The sequence below is a fragment of the Carassius auratus genome, chromosome 30 (assembly GCF_003368295.1).
Source record: "Carassius auratus strain Wakin chromosome 30, ASM336829v1, whole genome shotgun sequence".
NCBI lineage: Eukaryota > Metazoa > Chordata > Actinopteri > Cypriniformes > Cyprinidae > Carassius > Carassius auratus.
In genome coordinates this window covers 16366613-16389323 of record NC_039272.1, presented here as the reverse complement: position 1 = coordinate 16389323, position 22711 = coordinate 16366613, and the positions used below count along the sequence as shown (strand labels likewise).

At 39.0% G+C, this 22711-nt stretch overlaps 1 protein-coding gene across 10 annotated transcripts in view; it reads left to right on the top strand.

Moving 5' to 3' along the window:
* Positions 1-22711, top strand: part of arvcfb (ARVCF delta catenin family member b) — a 175206-nt gene that overhangs the window by 46038 nt on the left and 106457 nt on the right. For all 10 annotated transcript variants that reach the window (XM_026211744.1, XM_026211739.1, XM_026211742.1 and 7 more), the window contains exon 2: positions 21383-21484. The gene's annotated coding sequence lies outside the window, so the exon portion shown is untranslated. The remainder of the gene's footprint in view (positions 1-21382; positions 21485-22711) is intronic.

Sequence of the window (22711 nt, the reverse complement as noted above, 5' to 3'; positions counted from 1 at the left end):
CTGTGCTCTCTCTCCTCCTTCATCATGAGTGTATATGCCCCTTACTGCTGATTGGATACAAGTGTGTTTTGGTGCTCTGTCCGATTCAATTTTCAACAGCATTTTCCAAATATTTAACAAGATGTTTATACTATGGTTTATTCTAATAAAATGTATTGCAATATTTTTAGTAGTAATAATAGTAGTCATAGTATAATGTATTTGTATACTTTAAAACGCTAAAGGAATGACCACCTTAGTTTTGACTTTGTTGTTGCTATGAGAGAATAGCTCTTTTTTTCTGAGTGCTTGTTGACTGGAAACTCCTTCGCCTGTTAGTCTGTGGTAAAGGGCTATGGCTAACTCTCAGCGGTATGTGAACTTATTTACATTGGCACACTCATTTATTTTCTAAAAAGCACTGTTCTTGGCTGTCTCTGAGCCACATAGCTGAGTCTTATTTGCTGTATACTGCACTTATGTGAAACTATTAAGCTGTGTGGTTTCGGTTTTGCCCATGCTGTTGTGAATATGTATGTGTTGGAATGCAGGGTTAGAGCAGCGTGACTAATTCTGGGATGTCCTGTGAAGTGTGGCTGACTGGCTCGGGCTGTTCTTCACGCCTGGCGGATGAGACTACAATACATGCCTAGTGTCCTCCCAGCTTGCTGGGCTGTTTTGGAGAAACATGTCAATAAAAACAGCACATATGTGGCGGTAAAAATCGACCAATTCCAAAGTAAACATTGCTAGGCTATATCATATAGGCAATTAGTCCATTTGAACTCAATAAGAAAATCCAGTTGTGTGCAAGATGTGGGGACACTTTCAAAATATGTGGTGTTGTACAGTAAATAATTTTTTTTCATGTCTACATTGATTTAGCATTGCTTATCAATTTCAGTTTCTCATTTTTTACTGCTCTGCTCTGCTTCTTCCATGTCCCTGTCTAGGAAATTATCTGCCTCTATTGTCCTTTACTAACCATGTGCAACATGAACCACTTTCACTATTTGAAACTCGCAGCTTTGAAGACTTTAATTTGCAACCTGATGAACAAAGGTATTTGCATTCAAGTTTATGTACTATAAATAATAAATATTTGTCTATAAAAAGACTTGACGGTGTATTTAATTGAATATACTTTGTGCTGGCTTCCCAAGCTGTTTTATCAGTTTTATCAAAACACTTCCAATGCACACAGCTAAAATATTCAGTAATCCAAAGAGGCATCAGTTCTTATGCCAAGCCAAACAACAGCAGAATTATGCACTAAAATGTGCACGGCCTGTACGCCGGTACATCTTAATGGCTGTTGTAACAGTTTTATGACTTTCAAAGTGTCTTTTGTATGCACTTTCAATCTGTTATATTTTTACGATTAGCCTTTGTGGCTTATGAGCTCCGGACAGTGACTCTGATTTATCAGCTAATGTTCTGAAGGAGGATGCAGAAATGACCTTTCTAATAGTCATTTTCTTCAATCATTAAAACTCTTCAATGTTAATAATGTCCTTTTGTGAAAGTGCTGCACAATGGCTCGGCTTCATTAGTGTAAAAGCTGGGAAATGTGGATTTATTCGCGTGTCAGGGTAAAGCAGCTTTGCTTTGTTTCTGATTAACAGGTTTGGAGAAATTCCTGTTGCCTTCTCAGAGAGAGTCCCAAATGGGTTTTGTTCCAGTATGTTTCATTTTGGTATTGATATGCTAATGTTTTAATTGGCAGGGTAAGACGAAATAGGATTGCCCTGTAAATAATACAATTTGAATATACATCTGCAGGAAATTTACTGATAACTTCATAATATGTGTTGTTAGTGGGAGGAGCTGTCCTTGGCATTCATTTATTAGAGTTGCAAAAAGCAGTGTTTTTTTTTATTATTTATTTTTATATAAATCTTTTTAATCCAATTTCTGCAGGGGTTTGTTTCCTATGTATTGTATTGTAAATGTATTGTCCTAAGTATGTTTTCATAGTTTATAATCTTAATTAAAATTTTTGTAACCAAAAATGAGAATTTACAACTCCAGATTTGCAAAAGACTTGAACTTGAAAAATGTTGACATGTTTCTGTGGTTGAATACCTTCTAAAGTGTTTATTCATGTTTATTCTGTGCTATAACTAGTAAAGAAAGTTATAGCACATTAACATAAATTCTAAACAAAATTTGAAAGCCGTTTCAAACCAAAATTAAACTATATTTTACAAAATTATTAGACTTGTTTTTTTAACTGCGGATGATAAAATGGGCAAAAAGTCATAGGTTTTCATTAAATACAGCAACTAGGAAACAGAATATTCCTTGGGGGTGTATTTATTTATTTATTTATTTATTTGTTTGGCTTGTAAGTAACCTCCCAGAGCACCAGAACAACTTCTTCTAAAATGCTCACCACACCATGGTATCGCGGCAACAAATATTTCACAGAGAAACACTATTGATATTTTTTTCAGTTATTATTCATTTCAGTTTACCCGGCAGCTTCACCATCAGGACATCTGTTTTTCACTATGTTTGTCTGCCCCCACTGAAGGTGAAGCAAGCCAACAATGAGATCACTAGAGAAATATTTTAGGGCTGAATACATTTCAGGAATGTGCACAAATCTTGTTCTTCTTGCATAGCAATAGTATATGTCTTATCCAAAGTCTATTTTAGCATACTGCAGTCGCTCTAAGATACCAAGACTCTGTGCATGTGTGTAGAGGAGTGTGTCTCCTGTTCTTATTTAGGAACTATGAAAGTGTTTGAGAATGTTAATTGCTATGACGAGGCTGCTTTGTAGATAAAGCAGCCAAAAAGCAACAGTTGGCTTTTAATACACGATGAGTCTTAATGACACAACCTCCATAAAAAGAAACTGCTCCATTACGTTCTTAAAACAGACCAGTATGAAAGAGCACATATCAGAGAGTTCATATCTAAAATTGTTACAAAATGATGACACATCAGCGTCACACCTCACAATCTGGCTCTTATCATCTGTTTGGAAAGAGTCAACATAATCTTGCTCTAAACAATCGTGTGTGAGTGTTTCAGAGACATTTCCGATGTTTAAAGGCCTTGTAGATGATGTTGAATCATCAGAATGAAATTTAAACATTTATTTATGCCATTACTTATTCTCTCTTATGTTATAACTGTTTCTACGTCTATGATCACCATGCGTCTTTTACGCGAAGATTGCATTTATTATTTAGTTATTTTTACTTTTATTTAATTTTTTTAACTTAAAACATAGTAATAATTTGAATAATCAATATTTTAATGATAGAATTAAGTATTTATGATTTGAAAATAATTTCTGGCTTCAGTTGTTGCTAAACTTCTATTGTATGCAAGAATTTCTGCCAAACTTTTATTTTTCCTCTCAAAATCTCAAATTTTTTTGTATTTTGTGAGGGACGAACAAGCTTGATGAAATATTTAGACATGACTTAATGGGTAACAAAAACACTAGCTTTTTATTGTTTGTCATTTCCAAACATTGTAATTTTCATATTGTTCAAAAAGGATATTTTAGTATTTAGGGGCCATAAATGTCCAGCTAGTGTTGAAAACCAGCTTTGAGCTAGATCTCTGCATTATAGCCTTAGCTTTGGGAAAAGATCAGTTTAAACCAAATTAGTCGCCAAACTTTGTTATGGTACATTAATTTCAATATCGCCCCATTGTGAATAGTTGGGCCTCACTCATAACTTTTTTTTAAAGTATCAGGCATTCTCTTGCCAGAGACAGGTCACATTCAGATCACTTCCCCCTTCAATCTTTTTGTGAATGGTGTCTGTACAGAGAGCAATTTCCCTGTTCACTGGGTTGTTTCTGGTGCTGTAATGCCATCTAAACCCCGTGGAGGACCACCCATCCTGCAGGAAGAAAGGTGTCTGGGACCCGTAGCTCACCACGCACTCATCCTTGACGATTCATTCTCGGCTGTGCCTCTTGTGTTCTGACCTTGACTCTGCAGGATTCATTTTCTGGCAGCTCTCCTCTCTCTCGACCCCTCCTTCTCCCTGTCCTCCACTTTTGGGAGCTCCACCTGATTGATCTGCCACCTTCAGCACCTTCTCTGTGAAAAGTGTGTTGTGTGAAATGGTGAACATGGCAAATAGTCAGGTGATTATTCTCAGGTTCTTGAGCTGTAGGGCACAGAGAGGAAAATGACACTCTTGGTTATGTGAAAAGAGCAGGTTCCAAGATTAAAAATATCTCCAGAGAGCCATTTTTATTGTAGTCTTGAGGGTGACGGTTCTTGCTGGTGCCCAAATTTGTTGTGTCAAACTATGGAATGGAATGAGTTACTTGGCCATGACTTACTTTGTTCTTTGTTTTTCTCAAGCAACGTTGTCATTTCTAATTTCTTAATCAATAAATGATTTCCCAAAGATTAGAGAAAGAGAACAGGGGTGTTAGTTTAAATGGAGAGTTGGCAGTGGCCACTGGCGATGCATCAAAGTTTAACTTCATGCAAATGAGCGGGAACACGAGCCAGTGACTATTAATAGGAGTATATTTTCAATTATGTATCGTCACTATGTATGGTAGAGATTTCCAACCTTTTCTTTTGGTCTACTGAACACCATTGATCTAAAATATTCCCTTGTAATGTTGCAATAATTTAACAACAATTTTGCAAAGATGACAATTCCATATTTTATCAATATGTACTTGTTCGTACTTGCTCAGGATGTGTAAAGAGATGGGGGACTGCATGAGTACTCTCTGTTTCAGTGTTACCATGATGTGTTTACTATTGTGATAACGTGTTATATGTCTGTGCTCATTTCTTGTATTATAGCTGTCAAGAACTCCAGGAAACAAAGACAGTATATAGCAATCAGCGTTTATGGCCCTCCAGTTTAATATCTCAGGTAACAGTTGTTCATCACGTGTAATTTCATAAGGGATAATTAACACAGTTTTTGTAATGTTTAATTTAGCCAGCAGGTTTGTTCCAAACTCAAATAGAAATATCATCTCGGTGGGATCTCCACAGGGGATTTGCAGTTGTTATTGTATACACTCTTGCAGACATGCAGTGCTGTAAACCAGAGCAAGACACTTCTATAATTAACTAATGCTAATTTCTCTCATTCCCACATACTGTGCAGGTAAATGTGTGCACATCCAGCTGCTTTGCCTGTGTGTTTACATTAGACCTAAGAGGCTTTTGATTGTAAGGAGTCTGCATTGAGCATGCGTGATTGCATTATTTTACAATGCAATACGACTTTGATTTAACAATCATTTATTTGTTATGGAAACATTCATTGATGCTTAAGAAAGTAATAGGATGATACATTTTGAAGAGGCTGATCAATGTAAACTGTTTTTTTTTTTCAGTGAAAAATTTCAAATATTTCCTGAAAAGCAGTACCTTTTTTTATAAAAATAAAACCTATGCAATTAACTGTGAATGGAGGCTACAAAAATGGGTCATTTAGAAAAGTCATGGTTTTGACATCAAAACCATGGATACGTACAGTAAACATTTCAACACCTATTTAGTCTTTGACAAAAAGCTATTGAACAGTTATTCCCTTCACGAATAGAGGTTAGCCAATCATAACAGAAGTCTTAAAGCATCAGAAAAAGCCTGTTTAAATCCAATATTCAGAGAAATAGTGGAAAACGGCCATGAGAAACTGCTTCATCTGCAAAAAGCCTAATATTATAAGAGGACATTTAAGCGATGTATGTTTATCTATTACCTTAAAGGGATAGTTCACCTACAAAAAAGGAAATTTGATGTTTATCTGCTTACCCTACAAGATGTAGGTGACTTTGTTTCTCCAGTAGAACACAAACAAAGACTTTTAACTCAAACTATTGCAGTCTGTCAGTCATATAATGAAAGTGGATGGGAATCACGGTTTGAGAGTCAAAAAAATAAAAAAACATACACAAACAAAACCAAATTAAACCCTGCAGCTCATGATGATACATTGATGTGTAAAGACACAAAACGATCGGTCTGTGCAAGAAAATGAACAGTATTTTTATAGTTTTTTTTTTTTTACCTCTGATTCACCCCAATGTCCAAACTAATCAAAATTAATCATTAAACAGTATAATAGCATATAATTCATTGTGTCTGTTTTACTTTGTGTTATGTATACGATTCATTGCGTTTCTTTTTTTTTTTTTTTCTTGTGTTCTTATTTTTGCTCAGATGGCTGGTAAAATGTCCTCAATTGACATGTAAAAACATCATGATGCTCTAGAATAACTTCTACAAAATATTTAACCAGCTCTGGATATATTCCCAGAGGTTGTTTTTGCAAATACTTTTCAAATATGTTTAAATTCTTTGCACCTGTCACACACCTGGACTCATTTAGCTTGTTTTCGCCCGTGACCCAGTTTCTGTCTTCCGTGTTTAGTTTGATTAGTTCCCAGGTGTCTATTATCTTCCTCATGTGTCCCAAGTTCCCACCTACGCCTCCCCCTGTTGTTTCTACGGTGCGAGGACGCACCTACCGGGAGGGGGGAGTACTGTACTGTCACACACCTGGACTCATTTAGCTTGTTTTCGCCCGTGACCCAGTTTCTGTCTTCCGTGTTTAGTTTGATTAGTTCCCAGGTGTCTATTATCTTCCTCATGTGTTCCATGTCCCTGTTAATTTAATGATTCCATCCACCTGTGTTTCCCCAATTATCTGTTGTTCATAAGCCGTGTCCCTTCAGTTCTGTTTTGTCGGGTCTTCTCACTTGTGCTCACTTGTGCTCACTTGTGACCACTTGCTACTTACGTGTGTCTACCTCTGTGCTCCATGTTGGATATCCCCTGTGTTGGATATATTAAAAGCCTTATTCCGTTTATCCTCGACTCCGTATTCCTTCAGGCAGCGTAAAACCGTGACAGAAGACCCGACCTCAAAAGAGAAAATAGAAAACTGCGTGTTCTTCCCTCCGTTTTGCTTTTGTTTTTTCACAGTCTTTTCTTTTCTTAGTGTCTATGGATCCCCTCTATCGTCCCGAATTCCTCCTCCTCCTGCTGAAGCAGGAAGGACGTTCTCTCGAGGACCATACCAGACAGTTTTTCCTATTAGCTAATGCCACCAGCTACCCGGACGGCGCGCTCTGCACCTTCTACAACACCAGCCTGAACTCCAAATGCAGAGCGTTGTCTTCCGAAGATGGGCCTCGAGAGGATTTCGCCTCATACGTGGAGTGGACTCTGGCGAGAAATGGCTCATCTCTCACCATCTGCCCCATAGAGGACCTCGCCAGCCCCACTCCCGACCCAGAGACCAGCCAGCCACCATCTCGCCGCACGGAGCCAGAGCCCACCGCAGCCGCAGAGCCCGAGCCATCCACTGACAGGGAGCCGGATCTCGAGAGCGCGACTGACCAGGTGTGTGAGCCGGCAACACTGTGCATCGTGGGAGTCCTCGTGGAGATCGAGGGCGTGGAGGAAAGCCCTGCCCACACTCCTGCGACTGAGGGTGAGCTATATGCAGTCTCTGAAGATCATATGGAGCAAGTTCTGGATCTGATGGACTGGTCTATGGAGGTAATCCCTAATTTTCCTGTTTCCCCGCTGGTTCCGTCCAGCCCTGATTCCCCTGTATACCCTCTCAGTCTCCCACTCCTACCTCCTCCAGTCATTTCCTCTGCTCCATTTCCGCTGGTTCCGCCCAGCCCTGAGTTTTCTGTTTCTCCGCTGGTTACGCCCAGCCCTGAGTTTTCTGTTTCTCCGCTGGTTACGCCCAGCCCTGAGTTTTCTGTTTCTCCGCTGGTTCCGCCCAGCCCTGAGTTTTCTGTTTCTCCGCTGGTTCCGCCCAGCTCTGAATCTTCTGTGTCTCCGCTGGTTCCGCCCAGCTCTGAATCTTCTGTGTCTCCGCTGGTTCCGCCCAGCTCTGAATCTTCTGTGTCTCCGCTGGTTCCGCCCAGCTCTGAATCTTCTGTGTCTCCGCTGGTTCCACCCAGCTCTGAATCTTCTGTGTCTCCGCTGGTTCCGCCCAGCTCTGAATTTTCTGTTTCACCACTGGTTCCGCCCAGCCATGATTTTTCTGTTTCACCACTGGTTCCACCCAGCCCTGAATCTTCTGTGTCTCCTGCATTCCCTCCCAGCCTCCCTCTCCCACCTCCTCCCAAACCTGCTGGTCCTTCTGCTCCACTTCCGCTGGTTCCATCCAGCCCTGATCCTCCTGTCGTTCCCCCCATCCTTCTCCTCTCTCCTCCTCCTAGACCAGCCAGTTCCTCGTCATCCCTGCTGGTGCCAGTCAGTCCCACAGCTCACCCTCAGTCCGCGCCATCGGGGCGCGGTGGTTCGCCGCTGGACTGCCAGTCTCCAGCTCCGCCTTGGCGTGTTAAGGCCCTGTCTCCGCCTCCAGCCTCCGAGCCCTGGACTCCTCCTCGGTCCTTCGACCCAGCGGCTCCGCCTTGGCTCTTAGCTCCCTCGTCTCCACCGTGGCCTGTCATCCCACCTGCTCCACCGGGCTCCCTCGTCCCTCTTGCTCCACCTTGGTCAGTCGTCGACCATCCGCCGCCTCGGGACTCCACTCCTCTGGTTCCACCTCGTCACTCCATCCCTCCGGCTCTGTCAGGCTCCTCCTTCCCTCCGGTTCCACCTCCATCCTCGGTCGCTCCGGCTCCACAGCGGTCTGCCAGGACCCTGCCTCCGCCTTGGTCGCCTGAGCCTTCTGCTCCACCTAGGCCCTCCGGAACCTCGACGTCACCCTGGCTCTGCGGCTGTGCTGCTCCATCTTGGGCTCCTCACCCATCGGTGCAGTCTCCGCCTGTCGGCCCCCTGGTGTCGTCGACCCTTCCTTCACCATGGCTCCTCCCGCCGTCGACTCCACCTTGGATCTCCGTCCTGGCTGGTCTCTGGTGGACCATCTGGCTCCTCCTGCTCCTGTCTCCTCCCTGGCTCCTTCCTCCGTCGTCTCCTCCCTGGCTCCTCCTTCTGTGGTCCCTGTCTGCTGGCCCCCTCCTGGGAGTCCGTCCTCCACCGGAACCTCCTCCCAGGTTCCCACCCATGCCTCCCTCTGTTGTTTCTACGGTGCGAGGACGCACCTACCGGGAGGGGGGAGTACTGTCACACACCTGGACTCATTTAGCTTGTTTTCGCCCGTGACCCAGTTTCTGTCTTCCGTGTTTAGTTTGATTAGTTCCCAGGTGTCTATTATCTTCCTCATGTGTTCCATGTCCCTGTTAATTTAATGATTCCATCCACCTGTGTTTCCCCAATTATCTGTTGTTCATAAGCCGTGTCCCTTCAGTTCTGTTTTGTCGGGTCTTCTCACTTGTGCTCACTTGTGCTCACTTGTGACCACTTGCTACTTACGTGTGTCTACCTCTGTGCTCCATGTTGGATATCCCCTGTGTTGGATATATTAAAAGCCTTATTCCGTTTATCCTCGACTCCGTATTCCTTCAGGCAGCGTAAAACCGTGACAGCACCCCAGTTCGATCATTTTGTTTGGAAATATACTGCTGTAATTCTGTCCACCTCACTTCTATCTTTGACAGCTTGATTAACTGAGTGATGATTTCAGTCATTATGATTTTTGTGAATTAAAAATTATACTTGGTAAATAAAAAGTAATAGAATCCACAGTTATGATATTATTAAATCATAACTGGAATCTTGGCACTGTGATTACGGTTTATGTAGCCACAAACTGGTTAACCATAAAATTATACTAAATAACTGTATTGCACTAAAACTTACCAAAAATATTTAGAATTCTAACACAATAATAGGGATCATAAAAATTTTTTTGTACATGCCTGGAAAACATTTAACTGATGTGTACATACATTATGTAGTCTACAAGACCAAATAATAGCTGTATTTATAAAAAATTAACCTGTCAAAAGTCTACACTTGATTTGTAATACAGTACTAACCTGAGAATCCAGTTGTTTTTGAATTGTTTTCAGTTATCCATGAGTCCTGAGTTGCTAAACTGCCCTTCAGAAAAATCCTCCAAATCCTGCTCATTATTTAAAAAAGAAAATTGTGACATTGTTGATGTTAAACATTTTGCAGATTCTGTTAGGTGTACTTTGACGGCAACTGTATTCTATTAGTTTGATGTTGAAATTTTACCGTATGGAGTAATGTTAATAGTGTGTTTATTCCATTCCCTTATTCTGTAGACACCCATCCCCCAGGCCTTTTATCTGAGTGTAACCCCCCAAACAGCGAGACAAGTGTGCTTTGAATGTGATATGCATTGACCCAGATAACCGCATCCTCCACTAGAGTGTGAGCGATACTCTCTGTTGCCCCGGAGCAGCATCAAACACAGTACTGAGGCCAGTGGAGATAAAAATTCAGATGGGATGCTCTGATACTGTCTAATGGAGTCTTGAATAATGCACATAACTTCATGGGGAGCACTGAAAGGAAGAATGTCCTGTAAATTTGCAATTGAAATAACTGTGGTCTGTATCGCTTCTGCCCATAGTGAGAATGACCCCTAGGTATGATCATATGTAATGGAAAAGTATATTGCTTGAATATAATGCTATGGTATTCATGATTGATTGAGGCACTTAATTTCTATGTTGATATGAGAAGCATAGCAGGATGAATAGATTAATGAGAGTGATAGAGAGCTACTGGTGCATCAAGGATAAAATATTAATGGCAGTAGGTTCAGTTCCCCTGCTATTATCACAAAGGAATTCATTTAAATTTGGATATTTTTAACTTGTGTGCGTGTGTACAATGACCAATTTTATTTTTATTAACATTTACAAAGATTAATTTAGTATTTGAATTTTTCTCTCATTGTTAGTTCATGTTAGGGTAACTGACGAAATAACAAACATTTTAACTGTTTTTGAAAGACATTTTGTATGCTCCCTAAGGCTGCATTTTTGTACTGTATATATTAAATACAGTAAAAACAGTAAAATTGTGAAATAATTAATAATTTATTCTGATTTAATTTATTTGAAACTGTAAATTATTCCTTTGATGGCAAAGTAGTATTTTCAGTCATATTATAAAACTAATTATGATACTTACTCAACAAGTCCACATTAAATTGATAAAAAGTGACAGGAAATATATTTTTATACAGTAATATTATGAATATATTTTGAATGTAGTAGCCTATTCTGTATGCACCCATTTAGTTATTGGCTGATGAAATCTGACTTGTCCTTGAGTATCTGATGAGTAAGAATCACAATGAAGTGTATTATCACTTTGTCTTTTTCCCCATCCGTCATAGCCATTGCATGAAATAATCTTGATGCAATATTAATGTTTCTTACCTTCATTCTCTTTCAACTCTCTTTTTTTCTGAGCTTTTGGCTTCAAAGTCTGTTGTCCCTCATCACAGTCGCACAGAGTTGGTTGGGAAATAGAGTTTGAAACTCCTGGTAGAAATCCAGGGCCAGACACCAAATATTAATACTTTATCTGCCTACTTCATGGCTTTGAAGGTGGAGTGGACTCTCACTAGCATATTTTGAAAATATGGTCTCTTATAAAGCATATGTAATGTTTTTGTTATAGAAGCTTAGTTAAGATCAGTATAGGCCTAATATATTCCTCCTAAAAGTTCTGTAAGTATTTTAGTGAAGTCACAATGTTTGCCAGCTGCTTCCTACATTTCTAGACCCATTTCTCAAAAGATAGCCCCCTGTGATATGGTGCAGCATGAAGTAATTGTGTCACAGCTATCTGCAGATAAGGTAAATGGGTTTTATTAAAGACACCTTTTCTTTTTAACTTTTTTTTTTTTGGAATGAGAAATTTAATTATTGCACTCCACTCTTGAACATTTCTCAGAATTGTAAGGCAGAGCCCAAATAATTGAATGTGAAAGTATCTCTTGAATTGCATCTGAGCCTGCTATGAAGGAGATTGTTAATGAAGGAGAAGTACAGAGGAAAAGTGGCCTCAGCTAAGCATATTTATTCCTATGTCATCTAGAAGCCAATAAACTACACAGCTCAAAACTGCCAGACTGTCTGTAAATATCCCTTTTGAAACCAGAAAAACCGGGGGTGCTCAGTTATTTAGGAAACGGGTCTGTCTGTCGTTTAGATGCAATATATAGGCCTCAAGCTGATTTCTAATACTTGCCAAAATCACAGTGGCAAGTGAGTCAGGATGAATATGACTTCATATGTTTTATACTGTGAACATACATTTCATAGCTTTTTACTAATTTGTGTATTCATTTACTATTTATGGTACGCTTGTACAAGTCGTGGCCAAAAGTTTTGAGAATTACACAAATATTGGAAATTGGAAAAGTTGCTGCTTAAGTTTTTATCATAGCAATTTGCATATACTCCAGAATGTTATGAAGAGTGATCAGATGAATTGCGTAGTCCTTCTTTGCCATGAAAATGAACTTAATCCCAAAAAAACCTTTCCACTGCATTTCATTGCTGTCATTAATGGACCTGCTGAGATCATTTCAGTAATCGTCTTGTTAACTCAGGTCAGAATGTTGACGAGCACAAGGCTGGAGATCATTATTTCAGGCTGATTGGGTAAGAATGGCAGACTTGACATGTCAAAAGGGTGATGCTTAAAATCATTGTTCTTGCATTGTTAACCATGGTGACCTGCGAAGAAACACGTGCAGCCATCATAGCATTGCATAAAAATGGCTTCACAGGCAAGGATATTGTGGCTACTAAGATTTCACCTAAATCAACAATTTATAGGTTCATCAAGAACTTCAAGGAAAGAGGTTCAATTCTTGTAAAGAAGGCTTCAGGGCGTGCAAGAAAGTCCAACAAGCGCCAGGATCATCTCCTAAAGAGGATTCAGCTGTGGGATCGGAGTGCCACCAGTGCAAAGCTTGCTCAGGAATGGCAGCAGGCAGGTGTGAGCGCATCTGCACGCACAGTGAGGCCAAGACTTTTGGAAGATGGCCTGGTGTCAAGAAGGGCAGCAAAGAATCCACTTCTCTCCAAAAAAAAACAAAACATCAGGGACAGATTGATATTCTGCAGAAAGTATAGTGAATGGACTGTTGAGGACTGGGGCAAAGTCATATTATCAGATGAAGCCCCTTTCGGATTGTTTGGGGCATCTGGAAAAAGGCTTGTCCGGAGAAGAAAAGGTGAGCGCTACCATCAGTCCTGTGTCATGCCAACAGTAAAGCATCCTGACACCATTCATGTGTGGGGTTGCTTCTCATCCAAGGGAGTGGGCTCACTCACAATTCTGCCCAAAAACACAGCCATGAATAAAGAATGGTACCAAAACACCCTCCAACAGCAACTTCTTCCAACAATCCAACAACAGTTTGGTGAAGAACAATGCATTTTCCAGCACGATGGAGCACCGTGCTATAAAGCAAAAGTGATAACTAAGTGGCTCGGGGACCAGAATGTTGAAATTTTGGGTCCATGGCCTGGAAATCCCATTGAGAACTTGTGGTCAATCCTCAAGAGGCGGGTGGACAAACAAAAACCCACTAATTCTGACAAACTCCAAGAAGTTATTATGAAAGAATGGGTTGCTATCAGTCAGGACTTGGCCCAGAAGTTGATTGAGAGCATGACCAGTCGAATTGCAGAGGTCCTGATAAAAGAAGGGCCAACACTGCAAATACTGACTCTTTGCATAAATGTCATGTAATTGTCGATAAAAGCTTTTGAAACGTATGAAGTGCTTGTAATTATATTTCAGTACATCACAGAAACAACTGAAACAAAGATCTAAAAGCATTTTAGCAGCAAACTTTTTGAAAACTAATATTTATGTAATTCTCAAAACTTTTGGCCACGAGTCACGACTTAACATTTGGTCATGTTCTTTTTAACCCTTCTTTTATCATGAAATTACTTTTATTTTTCTTAAATTGTTTTATTAATTCCCAATTTTTTGTATCAATTACATTTGTGTATCTGAAGTGAACTTCAAATAGAAGTGTGCACTGCAACTAATGTTCTGTTACTGAATTACTCTGCGATTGCCATTAGACCTCCCTGATTTTTAATGTGTTAATATAAGTGCACCTGTAATGTTTAAGTAGGCAAGTAATAACCCTCCAGTGGTTAATTCACATTAGCATCATGACAAAGACCCCTCAGGCTGCTTTTTAAACCTCTTACCCTGTTTGTTTCTTCTTAACACATTTTCCCCTCCTCTCTCTCTCTCTCTCTCATTCACTCTCTGCCCTTTATTTTCACTTTAATGAGGTTCTGAATTGTGTTCAATTGTAGGTTTTTGATGAGAGAGGAGCATCAATCCCGTCTTTCTTCTAAAGGTTTTACATAATTGATCAGTACATGGTCATTTTCTGATCCTCTTATCTTTTATTCAGCCCGGCGGCCCATGAAAACTTTGAAAAGTTCCATCAGGGAAGTAGATCTTACTTATCCAGACCATGTATGAATATTAGACTTGAATACACAATTAGGTTTTACTGGTTAAGGCTTTCTCTCTTTTTATCATTCCATCCATATATCCTTCTGTCTATCTTAAGTTTTATTTATTATTTATATATCATTCTATTGGTCACTGAAAGGTTGACTTTGCCCATGGATGCGCATGTTCACTCCACAAGGGGGACAGGTCCAGATCGCCGACAGGTCCAGATATTTAGCGATTTTCTCAGATCGCGTCTTTGATAAATTCACACTGCGTGATTGTCACTCGCGTGAACGAGCTCAGATTTCCCTGTGATTTCAGGCATTTGTCGGTGATTTCTGAAAACCTGTCGGCGAGCCAAAAACTGGGCTAAAATCGTGCAGTCTGAACGCGGCGGCTTAAGGGATGCCTTTGGGTGATATTTGTGAGCCCGTGCAATTTTATCATTTGAGTGCAGCTGTGGTTTAGTTGGATCTTAGGACTCAGATGACATGATGTTTAATTTCTGCTGATATGTTGGCATTAGGGGAGCACAATAAATATTGACCGATAATTAATGTGCATCTTGTCAGTAAAGCCGGTTCTCTTAATCAGTGGTAAATTCCATCAGTTGCGTGATTTCCCATATAGCAGCTGTTAATACACACAACCATTGTTAACTGACAAGCTGCGCAAATCCACGTTAATTATCACCATTTATTTGCTCAGCTTGTCATTTTACATTTTTTAGCGCTTATTAGAGAACCGACTTTACTGACGAGATGCGCATTAATTATCGTCCAATATTTATCGTGCACCCCTAGTTGTCATTTATGGTATTAAAAATCTGAAGTCAGAGGATTATGCAGGCCATGGCCAAATGAGCTTTTAAAGGTGACATATCATGAAAATCTAAAAAATTGTCCGTGTTGAAGTGCTATAATCGGATCACCAGTGCATCTACAAGCAGTTCTTCACAGACATAACCAACTGCTTTTGTAACTTGTGTTTTTTTTAACATAAACGTTTAAGTATTTGACAGTGTAAGCACAATAAGACTTGAAATAATTTAGTTTAGTACTTACATGCTGTGTGACAGCCACTTTCTCTGCACCTGCTTTGGATTTGTGCACTCAGAAAACTTATATCAGAAGTTTAAACAAATAGTCCTATGGTTTAAAACACATGATTTAAGCACACTATACATGATAATCAAAACCAAAAAGATGTTTTTGTGATGGTAGAGTAATTGAAGAATGAGTTGTAAAAGCACAGCCCTATTCTAGAAAAAGGGGTGGGGAGCAGCAGCTCATTTGCATTTAAAGAGACATGCACGAAAACAGCCATGGCAACATCAGAGACTTGTATTACATATTTTAAAAAGAGATATGATGGGTCTCCTTTAATACACAGGCCATTGGATGGGCTTTAACACTGAAGAAGCATTCATGGCTCTAGATGGTGAAAGAATCTGAAACTTTTTTTTTGACTGCAGATCTGTGGCTGTTGATTTGCCAATTTGATTTTGCTATTGTTCTTGAAGCTTTCCAGCTAACGTTTTCGAGTTTCCATGGAAGGATTCTTGGTCTTGAAGGATAGGTGGTCTTTTTTGACGTTTTTTTTGGCAAAAAAATTAGGGTATTATAAAGGTCTGGCTGGTCTTGAGTACTTGCTGCTTGCAAATTGACCCACGTCGGAAGATTATCACTACCTTTAGAGGTCTAATAATGATAGGTAGTCATTTTCAGTAGTTTTTCTCAATAAGCATCCTGGCCCTGCAGTGGAGAATGAAAGGGCATTTCAACACAACATGTCTTTGGCTCCAATTAAAGCAGGAAGATGACTGGATTACTCTGATGTGGAACAAGCAGAGAGGTAGTTTTTTCTGCCAGTTCCATTGCATGTGATTTCAGACCCTGATGGTACGAAGTTGTTTATGCAGTCACAACATTCCACCAAGTGTATATTTTATTTGGTAAATATTTGCCATTTTTATTAAACAGTGTCATGCTTTACAGAAATGCTTCAGCACTGAGGAAGATGAGGATGAAGCTACAGAAGCTGGTGGTCTAGTGAACAAATTAAATATAGAAAACATCTTAATTGTCAAGACTTTAAATTTTTTGGCATAAACTGAAATCCTAGACTATGCTTTGAGCAGTTGAAGAACTAGTTAGTGCAAAGGCTAATTGAAAGTAACTTGTTGGCATTACAAAACTAACTTTAGTTGATGAGCTGCAAAGATTTTTTTTATTTATTCTGTAACTTAAAAATGACTTAACAGTTACGCTTTTTTGTATTTCTTCACACTGGGAAACTGCATAAAAGGCAAAATAATAGCGCTAACAATTTATAAATTTTTAAAGTAATTTACATTGAATAATCTCATAGACAGTGAAGACCTTGACAGAATAGGCTAAAAACCACTGTGTTTAATTTCAAGTAGCCTAAGAAGTTTCCTTCACATTTAGTATGATGGAGTGCAAGAGATATGTATCTGTTAGAAGTCTCACCAAATGTTGAACTGCGAAAAAGACAAAGCAACATAAAAGACAGCTTTTGAAGGGTGTGTGAAGGTTACCAACCATAAGTGAGGGTTTGTTATCATCATTAGTGAGCAATTGACTTTGGCAGTGGATGACAATTAGATCTGATGACTTGAAGCTGTTAGTAAAAGCGAATTAGAAATGGATGTTTTGAGGTTTTTACCCTTTCAAAGCTTTACTTTTTTTGCTTAAAAAAAAACTAAGAGGACAGGAATGGTACCAACATATAAAACAGAGGATATATTTAACCCTATATCTCCTATGTGAAGCTCACCTCACCGTAGCTCAACATTAACCCCATGCCACAGCTCCAACATGACTTTTCTACCATAGACCACCTTGTCTGAATTTAACAAGGCAGCCCACTTTAAGTGACATAGGTATTCGCATCTTTTACCTGTTCCTTCACCCACACAACTTCTTCAGCCAAGCTTGTTAAGACACATTCTATACTTTGTACAGATGTTTCAGGTTGGCCTGACCTCAGACTAGAAGAGTTGTTCCTTTGCAGTAGTGATTCAGACTCCCCACAGCATTCAGTCTAGTCTCTCTCTTTCTCTCGCTCCTCTAATTAAGATGCTCCTGTGGGCATGCTGCCTGCAGTACTGTCTAAGCGCTCTTCCCTCCCCTCACTCCTCAGAGAGGGAAGCTACATTGTGTGCTGTTCACACAGGTTATGCTTCGAGGAGAAAAATCAATTCCTTGGACAATCTCTTTGAAGACACTGCAATCAATTAGATCTTTCCTAGCAAGAATTCCACAAAACGATTAGTAGATCAGTTACGTGGTTACATTTTTATTTCTTCTGATGTGGACTCAATATGTTGAATAATGATGGTCCTTAGGGCTGGGCGATTTCACAATATAAATCGGATCGACAAAACTAAAAGTCTATCGTTTATTTCACGGTTCTGCAAAATACATAGTTTACGCCTTTACGTTTTCATTATTTGAACGACGGCAGTCTTTCATTATACGGTGATGCAGGCAGATGCGTGAATAACAGCATGTGTGCACTCACGTCACGTTACTGTGCACGTGGTCACAAAACGTAAAGCTTGCATGCGTTTTTAAGCACAACAGTTTAAAACAACTGATTTTAGGCTGATGAAACACAAACAACAGAGGTATATGTGCACACTGTCTCTGTTTCTGTGTGAAAGGAGTGCATAAAGGCACGTGTACATTATGCGATTTTTGCTGTTGTACGAGTTTACATGCAATTTTTTTAAATCGTGTGGAAACCCTGTATGCTAGTATGGTCACGGCTCATATCATGTGTGAGGAATTACGAGCCGAGCAGAGTACCTTACGAGCACTTCCCGACCTCCCGATCATTTTTAAACATTTTTAAACATGTTTAAAAATATATAAAAACGGCATTACTATATTCACAAACTAGTGTGACATGCTATGGCTATGGTTATATACTTTCCCATATCTTCCACGACCACATCAAAGCATCCGCACACAGATACACTTACCTCAGGCTGTTTTTGAAGAACAGAAAGTCCATGCTTTTTCCTGCTCTTCAGCCAAACTCTTTGCCATGCCCTTCTTTTTCTTTTTCTTTTTTATTCTTTCGGAAGCCATTGCTGCCACAAAAAAAGCAATCTCTTCCTCTGACTCCATGTTTTTGGCACGGAAATTCTTAATAAAACTACAGAATTTAAATGTTGCAACTTTTTTGTTTCCTTTTATCAAAAGTGACCTGCTCTGTCTGTCATGTTGCTTTTCACTCTTCAAGATAATGAACGTGTGGCATGAGAGTGCGTATATGAGAGGCTTGAAATGGGTGAGAAGAAGCCTGATGCAGAACACCAGATGCATTACATCCTTGCGTTCAACGCGAAAATAAACAGTGCCTGAGATACAACTCTGAAATCTGAGGGTGCAAAAAGAATATTGAGAAATTGCCTTTAAAGCTGCCCAAATGATGTTCTTTGCAATGCATATAGCTAATCAAAAATTAAGTTTTAGTGACATGACATTCAGCCAAGTATTGTGACCCATACTCCGAATTCGTGCTCTGCATTTAACCAATCCAAAGTGCACACACACACACACACACACACACACACGGAGCAGTGGGCAGCCATTTATGCTGCAGCACCTGGGGAGCAGTAGGGGGTTCGGTGCCTTGCTCAAGGGCATCTAAGTCGTGGAATTGCTGGCCCGAGACTCAAACCCACAACCCTAGGGTTAGGACTCAAACTCTCTAACCACTAGGCCACAAATTTTTATATATTCAGGGTAGAAAATTAATAAAATATCTTAATGGAACATGATCTTAAAAGCCTATCCTAATGTTTTTTGGCATAAAAGAAAAATTTATACTTTTGAACCATACAATGAATTTTTGGCTGTTGCTACAAACCAAATAAGTATGTAGAGTGGAGTGGAGTCAACAATTTCCCCTCCATGCACCGAGCATTTAATAATCACTCTCACTAACAGTGAAGATTAATTCATTTACACAATGTATTTCTTATTTATTGTCGTTTTTGGCCTATTGCTTGTAATTAGTTTCCTATTCTTGATTCATCACTGACTGTTTATGTATCTCCAGTGAGTTTGAGTTTTATTATTATTATTATTATTATTATTTTCTTGTATTAGTTTGATATTGACTTTGGTGACAAGGATTATGAAAATTCTATGGTATCAAATCTTAATATCATTAAAAAAAACTTATTAAAAGAAAAAATATCTATATTTCTCATATCATGATTTAAGATTTTGTTCATATCGCCCACCCCTAATGGTCCTAGATATTTACTTGAATCACATGAGGAGTTTAAAGTGAATCTGTCATTACTCAGTCTCATGTCATTGCAAATCTATTTGCTTTTATAATGTATTTAATTTAATTATTAATAATTATTAATTTAATTTAACAGCTAATTCACTAATTCAGTTGTTTTTATTCACTAAAAACAACTAGCTAGTGTCACAGAATCATGTTTATCATTGGGGACTTAGTAGTCAGACTTCTTTTTTGGATTTGGTTTCAGGGGGAAAAACAATAAAATAATTGCATGCTGGATTGGAACTTCATGAGGTTGAATAATGACAGAATTTTCATTTTTTGGTGAAACTACTCCGTTTATTACATTTTCTTTGGTTTCTTCGTTACTTTGGCAATGTTTCTTGCCTTAAGTCATCCAGCTCAGAAAATACACTGTGTGACATCATCTGCTTGGTTGTTCTAATGAGAGAGGACTGTATTCCACAGCTGCTATTAGTTGAAACAAAACATTTTCTTCCTTTGATTAGTTTTTTTGCTCATTACTTATGGTTTTGCAGTTAATTTAGCTTTTTGTGGTAGAAGTTCTGTAATTTATTCCATTTTCCTAAATAAATACTGTGTTTATTTAATATTGTGTATACAATATTACAATACAGTAGTACATGGTTCTCTGGGAAACTTGAAAAAATATCATGGCACTAACATGTTAAAATCCAAAAGGACAAAATAATGCCATAGTACTTTTTCTTATTTTTTTAAGGACTTAAACACATATAACTCAGGAGTCATACTGTAAAAATAAATCCATTTTAGAGAATGAGAGTTAATGCTTTGTGACACTTACAACTTCTTTATGTTCTTTAACATGAAGTAACTGCAGACATTTTAGCTGCACACTGACATGGATTTAACACAACACACAATTGCACAGAACGCAGTAAGCTTAGTTCAGACAGAGAGAAAGAGGGACCTAGTAACAAATGTATTCTGACTTAGCTCACCTTTGATGTCAGTCCCACAAATCCAAGGTGCTTTGAGCCCGTCTGTCCTTGAAGTTGAAGCAGAGAAGAGTCCCTTCTGGGAAAGATACTGTAATCCTTAGTAGAATAAGAATAAGTGTGTTGAAGAATTGTTTTGTTGAAAGAGTTTCAGAAATTACCCCTGAGTCTCTGCAGTGCTGCTCAAAGATCATAGAGAAATAAAGAAAATACGATAGCGAAATTAAAATATTACCCCAAATTTTTATGTTTTTTAAATGGGTTTGCCTGGGTCAGTCTGCCTTTTAAGGTTCTGATGTTGATGTTCAGATGGTTTTGACTCAGAGATCCAATTTTTGATGCCTGTGCTTTTCCTGAATAAACAGAGCATACTACTAACCCAAAGATTCATTGCTGAAGAAAAACTAAACTCAGTGTACCTTTATTGTAAATTTTTGGCTGTCTTACCAGTTTATAAGCAGTAACTGGGACCAAAGATAGGAAAACATGGAAAGATTCACCTGCATGAGCATCCCTGAACGTGTCCTTCCAGGCCACATCTCCGACCACATTATTTCCTGCATTATGCACACCCTAATTTGTGGAATACAATGCTGTGGAATTACTCTGTAATGAGGAGAAGATAAACTATTTATAACTCTGAAGTAAACAATCCACAGCCACACATCCTGGCTCTTCGTATTCTCAGCTTGAACCCTGAGGGGGGTAGTGTGTAGTTGCACCGACTCAGTTGTAATATGTAAATAAACCTGCTAATGATGCAGCGTGGATTGGCCCCATCGCATGTGTTTGATTCGTGTGTGTTGTCGTCTCTCTCTTGCAGCTGCTGATAGCAGAGGTTCTTTGGAGGAGAGCTCCAGTTCCAGTCATTCCTTAACCCTCACGTCCACACGCATCCCGACTGACTGCTCAGCTGACATCAAAGGTACCCACCCAGCCCGGCTGTCTGGTTTTCACTTTCTCTCATTCATTATTGCGCATCATTTCACCAGTTGCACCACTCTATCTGTTCCTTCATTATCATCCCATGAAATGATGCTGAAAGTCATGGATGCTTTACTTTTGTATCTTTGATTGCAGATTACTCATTAAGCAGTTGAATGAATCCATATATAATAATGCATTTACACTAGTTTGATTACACCATATTTTAAAGTATGTAGGTGAGGATGAGTATTTATGTGTGTTTTAGAAACAATTTATTTATACTGTACATGTTTGCTGGTGTTGAACTAGCAGATATGAGCAGCCGTTTTCAATGCATTTTCTGTGGGAGATGAATGGGAAGGCATTCTGGAAAAAAAAACTGTCAAGTGTCATAAAATTTGAAATGCTCAATTCGATGCAAATATCTGGCAAATGTGGCAGATAGCAGTTAGAGGTTGACTGATGTATCGGTTTTGCCGATTAATCGGCAGTGATAGTTGATTGCTGGAACAATTGGTTATCGGCAAAAATCCATGCCGATAGTTGTCTGGGTTGCATCCGTTGCATGTTTAGATACATGATACTAGGGCTGCAACTAACGATTATTTTGATAATCGATTAATCTGTCGATTTTTTTTACGATTAATCGGTTTATGTACTTATATTTTAGTTTTTTCCATTTTTTCCCCCAAGTAAATTATTAATAAAGGGTCTTTATCATTCAGCATAGATTTTTAAGAGATTTTAACCATTTTGCATTGTCAAAAATATACCTCATCAAAAATATACCTGGAGTTGTTTTATTATGTTAGTAATCCTTTGTCGAACTCTTCTGCAATCAAAACACTGACCCATACTCTAGCAAAATTCACAAGGAGATTTCAAATATTGTTTTCACCATGGCAGTCCTTAGAGCTCCTAAAGTAGTTTAACATCCCAAACAAAGCTTAAGGAATCTTTGAGAACATATTTTCACGAAGTATAATGATACAACAGAATAAAATTGCAGTGCATTGTATTTTATTATTTACTGGGAAAAAGCTTTATAGCTTATGCTGTGAAATTGTAAACAATCCTTCGAAAAAAAGTGCCAATGGCATGAAACCTGAATGGAACTCACAATTTAAAGTAAAATCCATCAGAAGGTTGTCCAAAAAAAAAAAAAAAAAATTGGGACACACACAAAAAACCTGCTGTGTGAAAAAGAGCAGTGAATACTTAGAAA